This window comes from Montipora capricornis, chromosome 4 (assembly GCF_036669925.1).
Source record: "Montipora capricornis isolate CH-2021 chromosome 4, ASM3666992v2, whole genome shotgun sequence".
In the NCBI taxonomy this organism is placed as follows: domain Eukaryota; kingdom Metazoa; phylum Cnidaria; class Anthozoa; order Scleractinia; family Acroporidae; genus Montipora; species Montipora capricornis.
In genome coordinates this window covers 41,395,140-41,402,902 of record NC_090886.1, presented here as the reverse complement: position 1 = coordinate 41,402,902, position 7,763 = coordinate 41,395,140, and positions in this window count along the sequence as shown.

The following is a 7,763-nucleotide window of genomic DNA, read 5'->3' as shown; positions in this document are numbered from 1 at the left end:
CGAAATTTTACAAAGTACGACATTTTCAGTCTAGGAAGAGCTACATTAGTATTCAGAGGCATTTCATTATTTCTGGAAAATTTTGTTTAAAAGATTAAACTACCAAAAAATTGTCGTTTAATCGTTGACTTAAATTCCGTGAAAAACGATCAACATAAAGCCCATAGATAACATAGAAACGGTCGATAAATTAGGCATGAATTTAAATTGTAACAGTTCAAGCTTGTCCACAGGAAATTACTCAAATGTCTTTGCATTAATACTTACATAACAGGTTTGATATTTTTGCTATTGTCAAACGATGCCAGGTCAAATGTCCTTAGCTTCGTCCGAATCATGAATCTGCAGAAGATATAATTACTTTGCTAGTGAAATTCTATCCGAGTTACTGATTTTGAGTTGGCAAAATAAAGCTTTCATCGTGCTATGCATCGTATCGTCCCACTATTTAAGCGGTTACAGCCTATCTTTGAAGTTGTAAAAAGTCGCTCAATTCTCAGTTAAAGGTAAAGAAGAATTATTTTATCATTTATTACAGGTGAAAGGTAAAAACAACAGGACTCCGCCTACCCACGTGGTATTCTCAACTTAATTGGGCAAACCACCCCTCCGAGAATTCAGTGTTCTATTTTTTTCGTTTATGTGTCGGTTCTTTAAATTCCCAGAACAGGTGTTGTGAGGCATGGCCTACCGTTTACAGTTTTTGAAATGCCCATAACGTGAAATTTTTATTTTCCTATTTGAAAGTCCATATCAAAATGAACTTTTGCGAAAGAATTCAGTCTTGATTCATCATCATCATCATCATCATCATCATCATCATTTTATTTCAAAGTTTAAATTTAACAAATTGAAAAAGAAAATACACAAGCCGCATATAGCAAGGTTAATCGAGGCGGTGTGTGTATCTTAAAATCAAATTTGGCAAATTAGATTAATAGTAAATCAGGTAATAACTAAAATGAAAATAAAATAAAATAAAATAAATAGGTGCAAGAACCTACAAGAAGACATGAAACATAAGGAAGTAATTAATAATGACAGCTAAGGTGTGATTAATGATGACCAGTAATTTTTAAGATTAAAGGGACACTGTCACGGGTTGACATGCGCAGTAGCATTCACTCTCTCCGAGACTTGTCACGCTCGACCGCCATTATGGAAATATCGGTAAGTTGAAGAATTCTGCATATATTAAATCAAGTTTATCTAAAGTAAATGCTATCTTTATCTAAAGTAAATTCCCCTCTGTCCTCGACCTTTCGTTTCCTCCCTGAGTTGATGCGTTTACCGAAATGTCAGGATCCTCCGCAACTTGAAAAAGTCAGGCTGACTTTTTCAAGTTTCGATCAGCTACACGAGTATGCGCAGACCGTGATCGTGTCCCTTTAACGTTCACCAAGCACCGGAAGTAAAAATTGGTGAATTTTGTTTTTAAAAGGTTTATTTCTAAGTTTGCGCAAGTCAGGCTTCAGGCAATTCCATAGCTTAGCTCCGAAAACGGAAAACGAATTAAGTCGAATACTCAGTCTTGATTTATTAACATATAAGTTACCAACATCAGAAAATCTAGTGTTATATGAATGAACGTTGGATGCGGGTGAAAAGATCACAGATATTCTGAGAATTGGTAGATGTGTCGTGCACGAGAGAACATACTGTTTCAAAACGAGACACGAATTTTGCACGATGTTTAAAATCCTATTTTTATTTGATATACTCCTTCAGCTGGTCAGGATTTCACAGGATCGCTGTGACGTAGATTAAGGAATGCTTGTTGGCGTAGATCCTATGTGATCAACGCAAAGGTATCGCTCTGCGATAGTTTTCAGTATTTTTTTCAATTAAGAAAAAGAGGTATCATGTCTATGTCTATCGAGGAAGGTGCTCTAAATCCGGAAGCGAATACAGCAGCAAAACTGAGGATTTTCAAATAGGTCACATGTCCAGGGAAGAGTGCCAATTTTTAAAATGGCAGACAATTTGAGCGCTTTTAAAAAATTGTAGAAAATTCGCCTGTCGTTCGAATGGAAAGAGAGTTTCGCCAAAGTTCATTTTTTTAAATATGGACTTTCAAATAGGAAAATAAAAATTTTCACGTTGTGGGCATTGGAACTGCGAAGACTTCAGTTCCATCCACTCGCTGATGTAACTATCATGGCAGCACTTTCTTATCAGAGTTGGTCCGACAGGGCGTCGAGCCAGGGAGTGGCCTAAAGCATGAGTAACTTCATGTGTGCTGATATATAAAACAGTATGTCATCTTGTATGACTTACATTGTTAGGTTGTGGTTTTGGGCAGTGAACACCCGGTCTCCAGTTGTGTTGATGGGGTTGTCAAAAAGCAGTCTGTTGGGGAATGAAAAAATTATCAAGTAAGTCGGTTTTTCTTTTCCACAGATTTAAAGTTAAGCATGTGACAAGGAATCTGAGACTAAAGCAAAGGTAAAACATAATTTAACGTTTCTTTATTTCACGCACGAGAGGCCGGGTATGGTCGTTTGTGGCCTGATTTAACTGACTGACATACATTACTCGAAGATACTTTGAATTCCTGAAATCGGGGACATTTTGAGCCCACATTACGTTATGCGGATATATAGTGTAAGAGTGATTTATCGCCAGAAAAGTTTCTTTTTAAGTGAGCATTTAACTGCTTTTGACTTGTAAGGTTTTCAGACATAGGAAAGATGACATGAATGCTTAATAAAGGTTCGTGTAAAGCTAGAAGCTCCCGCCAAAAATGGTCTTAACCGCTGATCGGAGAGTTTAGCCTTGGGCTCATAATCCGCCGATGACAAAAAATAAATGAGACCAAAATGCAACCTCGAATCCAGGCTCTCTCTCTCTCTTCAGGGAGAAGAATAGGGAGAGAGCCTGGGTTCGAGGTTGACCAAAGTGAAGAAGAATATTGTTTAGTAGGAAAACCGCTGTGAAACAAAGTCGCATGATTACAAAACTACAATACAATATTCTTTATTTTGAGAGGGTAATACATGATTAACCCAGTAAAGAGTTTTCTAACACATGGCCCTCTGTGAAGACAGACCACAACACCGGGAACTACATATCCTACTCTTTGCGACAAGTGTGCAGGTTCTTTTACGTCCCACAGGATTATGAACATCAAAGGGTTGTGAGACGGGACCTCTAGCTTATCGTCCTTATCCGAGAAGACTAGAGAGTCTAACCATTTGCAGATGTAAGGCAGCACTTTCTCCTCAGTTATTTAAAGACCCTGAATGTTGGTCCGGCCAGAGTTGATCTCACGACCTCCCGCGTGACAGCCCGGTGCTCAACCAACTGAGCCACCGGTGCGCGGTGAATCTAGCTTTGAATCTATGGGTTGTAGAGCAAAATCGAGCCAAGGAAAGCAAAAATATCGCCAGCGTCCTATATTTCTTAGTTGTTTTGCACTCGCTTCCCTGACCAATTTGCCACAGGATTTATTGAACGTGGGCTCAAAATGTCTCCGATTTCTAGCGATGGGCCCCGTCTGGGATTTCTTGAAGTTTGTTTCCACTCAATAATCTAAAACAGAAAAAGCTGCTGATTGAAACAATAAATTGCCTACACAAATTACGTTTCTAAAGAATTTTAGAGCGAAAAGGGATATTGCAATTAGTTTTCAGCAAGAAGTTTACCCAAGCTAGGCTGTTACCTCAGATAGCTAAAACGGTGAGGCATGGTCAAACTATGGTAGCTGTGATTTGAAATATGTTTCACTGGTCTTACTTACAAATATTCAAGATTCACAAGTTTGGCAAAAATTCCATTCGTCAAAAAAGTAATGTTGTTATTCTGTAGGAATCTGAGGAAAAACAGTAAGATTATGTCAACTGGTTTTCATGAGTAAAGTAGTTAACCTCATCATGTTAAATAGTTACTCTTTCCATCTCTTGGTGTAAATAACAGTGAGCGTATTGAGTTCATAGCAGTGCAGTTTTGAAATATTTCCGGCTTGAGCCGACAAAGGATAAATTTATATAAAAATAAATAAACGGAATCAATTATTTTTAAAAATGCAACCACTTTTGAATTAAAGGAAAGGAACATGTTTCGATGTTTCAAATATAGTGAGTGAGTGAGTGAGCGTAACAGTTACATTTTTACAACATGATCAGTATCAATACAATGATTCTTTAGAGATTAAATGTTCGTTACAAGCGGATAAATTCACCTAACCAACAATATTATAGAAAACACAACTGACATAACGGTAAAGTTTAAAAGTCTAACGCTAAACTGACAGGATCAACTTGTTTGTTGAGTTCGAGTTTCGACCGCCTTCATCCTGAGCGGTTCAAATCAAAACCCAACAAGAGTCCTATGCTAGGACATTGATAATGTGATGAAAAGCTTTAGTTCTACCATATCCGCAGGGTCGTCTTTCACATTCAAGTTCCTTTGTTTGACTAAGACTTTTTCCCTGTTTTTTCTGTCGATTAAAGGTCTTGAAAACGAAATAATACCGCGTTTTTCAGCGAATACCTAACAAGTAAGAGCTACTCATAGGGCCACAGGCATGATTTAGTTCTGACATTTCTTGTGCATTGGAAAGCATGGTGGTGGTGGCATAGCTGTCATTGGCCGCAGAAAACTCATTACCGTACCAATACCAGCTTTCAGGGTCACGTGACGCATACATAAAAAACTATTTGAAGGGACTGAGAAGTGCGGAAGTGACTCAATCAATGACAGAAGCTCAGGTAAAAATGAAGAACTTAAAACCGTGAACAATTGTTTAAAAGAAGCCAGTAATAATCATCAGCACGGAAAAAAAAAGGTGAAGTGGATACTTAATAAAGAGAGAAAAACACTCAAAGTAGACAGAAAGGATTAAATCAAAAGAGTTTTGACTGCATAAATGTGGCAATGGTTTTTCATGGATTTCGACTCAGACCGTACCCATCTAGTAAATATGATTCGATTGGGACTTGTTGAGGTCTTGGATTTTTCAAATTGGTTTATCACGGTTTTTAACCCGGGTTGGGGGACGGGGGGGACTCATCTAGCAATTACGATTTTTTGACACGATGGGGTCTTATTGAGCCACGGACTTCTCATTTATTTTGCTTATGGATTTAGACTTGGATAGGCCAGGGTTGGTTACTGACTTTTATGAATTTGCTTTAGTGTAAGGCAGGACTCGACTCCCCGGTGTGCTTGGCGCTAACCCTTTGGAGTTTTATTGCACTTGGTCGTTGCACTTCGCCCTCAAGACCGCCTGAAGTATAAATATAGAACACTCACTTGTGGTACAAGGTCACATTCCTTTTGTTCGAGATTTTGCCATCTTGAATACACTGTGGCCAATCAACGGAATTGACTTGTTAAACAGAGCAACCTTTACAATGTTTTTACTAAATATACACATACAACGCTCACATGACAGTCACCACGAAAATAAATGAGACAATTAACACAAAAAAATTCAGAATCGTACCATCTTTCCCTTTTTAAGAAATTATTATTACACTTACAAAATAAGTAATTGAAGAAAAACAATAACTCTTTGAGAGCTCTGCATTCAGCAAGTCTGTGTCCACAACAGTCTAAAAGCTTAAGCAGCTTCATAATCCTAGCGTAGGTGTTCTTCACGGGTGGAGGTCCAGGTCATGGCTCTGGTACGGGTTCTAACACAGAGTTGGGTGCAGGATTAGGAACACTTGAACTGGTAATTGCTCGGATTTGCACTTTAGGCACACTCTCACCAGTAAGACCTACTACTTTGGCAGTGCTGTCTGGGACTGCTTTTGTTGCTGACTGTTCCTGAGCTTGAGAAACTGCCTGTTCCGACGCATGGTTTCTGTCCCAGTCTTCACCAGACAACTGATAGACAAGAGACCCCGTTTGCCAACTCTTTCCTTTCTGCACTTCAGCGACCCTGAGATCTTGCCAAATTTCTAATTACGGCAAAGGCTTTGCATACTGGTCATGATAAAGCTTTGATTTCCGTCTCTTCTGCTTTATTTTACTTTCTACTTCTTCATCGACGGGAAAATAGAGAAGGGTTGCATGCAGCTGTCGGCATACGGGTCTTAGTTCGACGAGTCATCATTCGCTGTGCTGGACTTGATGCAATGCTTTCCTCGGGCGTGTTTCTTTCACCCAGTAAGACAAGCCAGGGTGTTATGTCGTTGCGGAGTGCTTTCTTGAACAGGTTCTTGGTAATTTTCATGGCAAAGTTGGGTCACTGAGTTCCAATGAAAGTCTGAACTGTGGTCTACTAGAAAAATGTACTCTTTCCTCTGAAGAGTAAACATATCAATGCAATTTTCGGCGTCTGCAACGGCTCTTTTGGGCTCCTTGCTTCAAACTCTGCGCATACAGAACAATAGGTGATTGCTTGCTTTTGGTTGCTGTTCATTCCAGGCCAGAAGGCGTCGTCTCTAGCGTTTCGCAAACATCCCACATTTCCGAGATGAATAGCATGGCTTCTTGCAATGATTTCCGTTCTTAATGGTAATGATGTGCTGACTCTTGAACAGGAGACCGTTAAAGGGAAGATAAATTTCTTCTCTGAAGGTCCAATATTCTAGGACTGCAATGGGCACATCACGCCTCAACCCTGGGCCAGGCCTATTGCCTTTTGTAACTGTTTGTAACTCACTGGACATATTGAAGACCTTTGACAGGCTTCTAAGGCTTCTGTTTCCAAGGAAAAGTCTGGAAATTCTTCATCTTGTTTTCCTGGGTCGGCCAAATAGGCTTTAGACACACAGTCAGCTATGTACATTCGTGGACCATGTTTGTATTTAATGTTCAAGTTGAAACCCTGTAGTCTGTGCAGCGACCGCTGCAGTCTACCTGGAGTGAATAAGACCGGCTTCTGAAAGACTGATTAAAGTGGCTTATGATCGGTCTCCACTGTGACCGTCTCTCGGCGTGAAATGTACTGGCTGAAGGTCTGTCAAACAAACGCTGTTACGAGACACCTTTTCTCGATTTGTGCATACCTGTGTTCAGTGGAAGTAAGCGATTTCGACAGGTGACAGGCTGCTCATTTTGAAGAGTGTGTTTCCTAGTCTGTTTTAACGTACGTCACACTGTATCGAGACCTTTTTGTTGACATCATATTCACAAATTGCCAGAAGAGGGTGCTTGACCGCAGCTGTCCTCACTTGATTGTATATTACTTTTAAACTCTTCAGGCGCCATATTTATTTCGAAAGACATTCTTAGATAGCGATAACGCCCAAAACGTGTCAAGGCTGATCTGGTAAAACCCATTCTTGGCATCTAATGAGCTAAAGGCCTTTGTCATGATATGCATATTACCTCATTCGTTCACGTGGTCTTTTATTAAACATGGCATGGTGTCTGAAGTCCTGGAATTCAAACAGTTTTAAGCACGAAAATTTTGCTCAAAGAAAAAAGCTGAGAAGCAAAAGTCGCTCTATTTCTTCATCTCCGCGGAGAAGCACTGGAAATTTACTACTCATCGACCGCGGGTCCAAACGGCTTGGCGTCTTATTCCAGAAATTTTAAAATTATTGCAATCCGAGGCGGAACATCACATTTGAACGTCACAAATTCTATACTTGAATTCAGGAACCGACCGAAAGCATCGATCAGTACGTAACCGAGCTGCGTACAAAAGCAAGCACGTGCGAATTTGGTGAACTGTGTAAGAGCTACATTCGAGACAGAATCGTCTGTGGAATATCCTGCAACACCTTGAGACAATAGTTATTGCAAGAAACCGACTTAAGTCATTACTGACGTTCCAAACTGACCGATTGGATTTCAGAGGGTTGGAT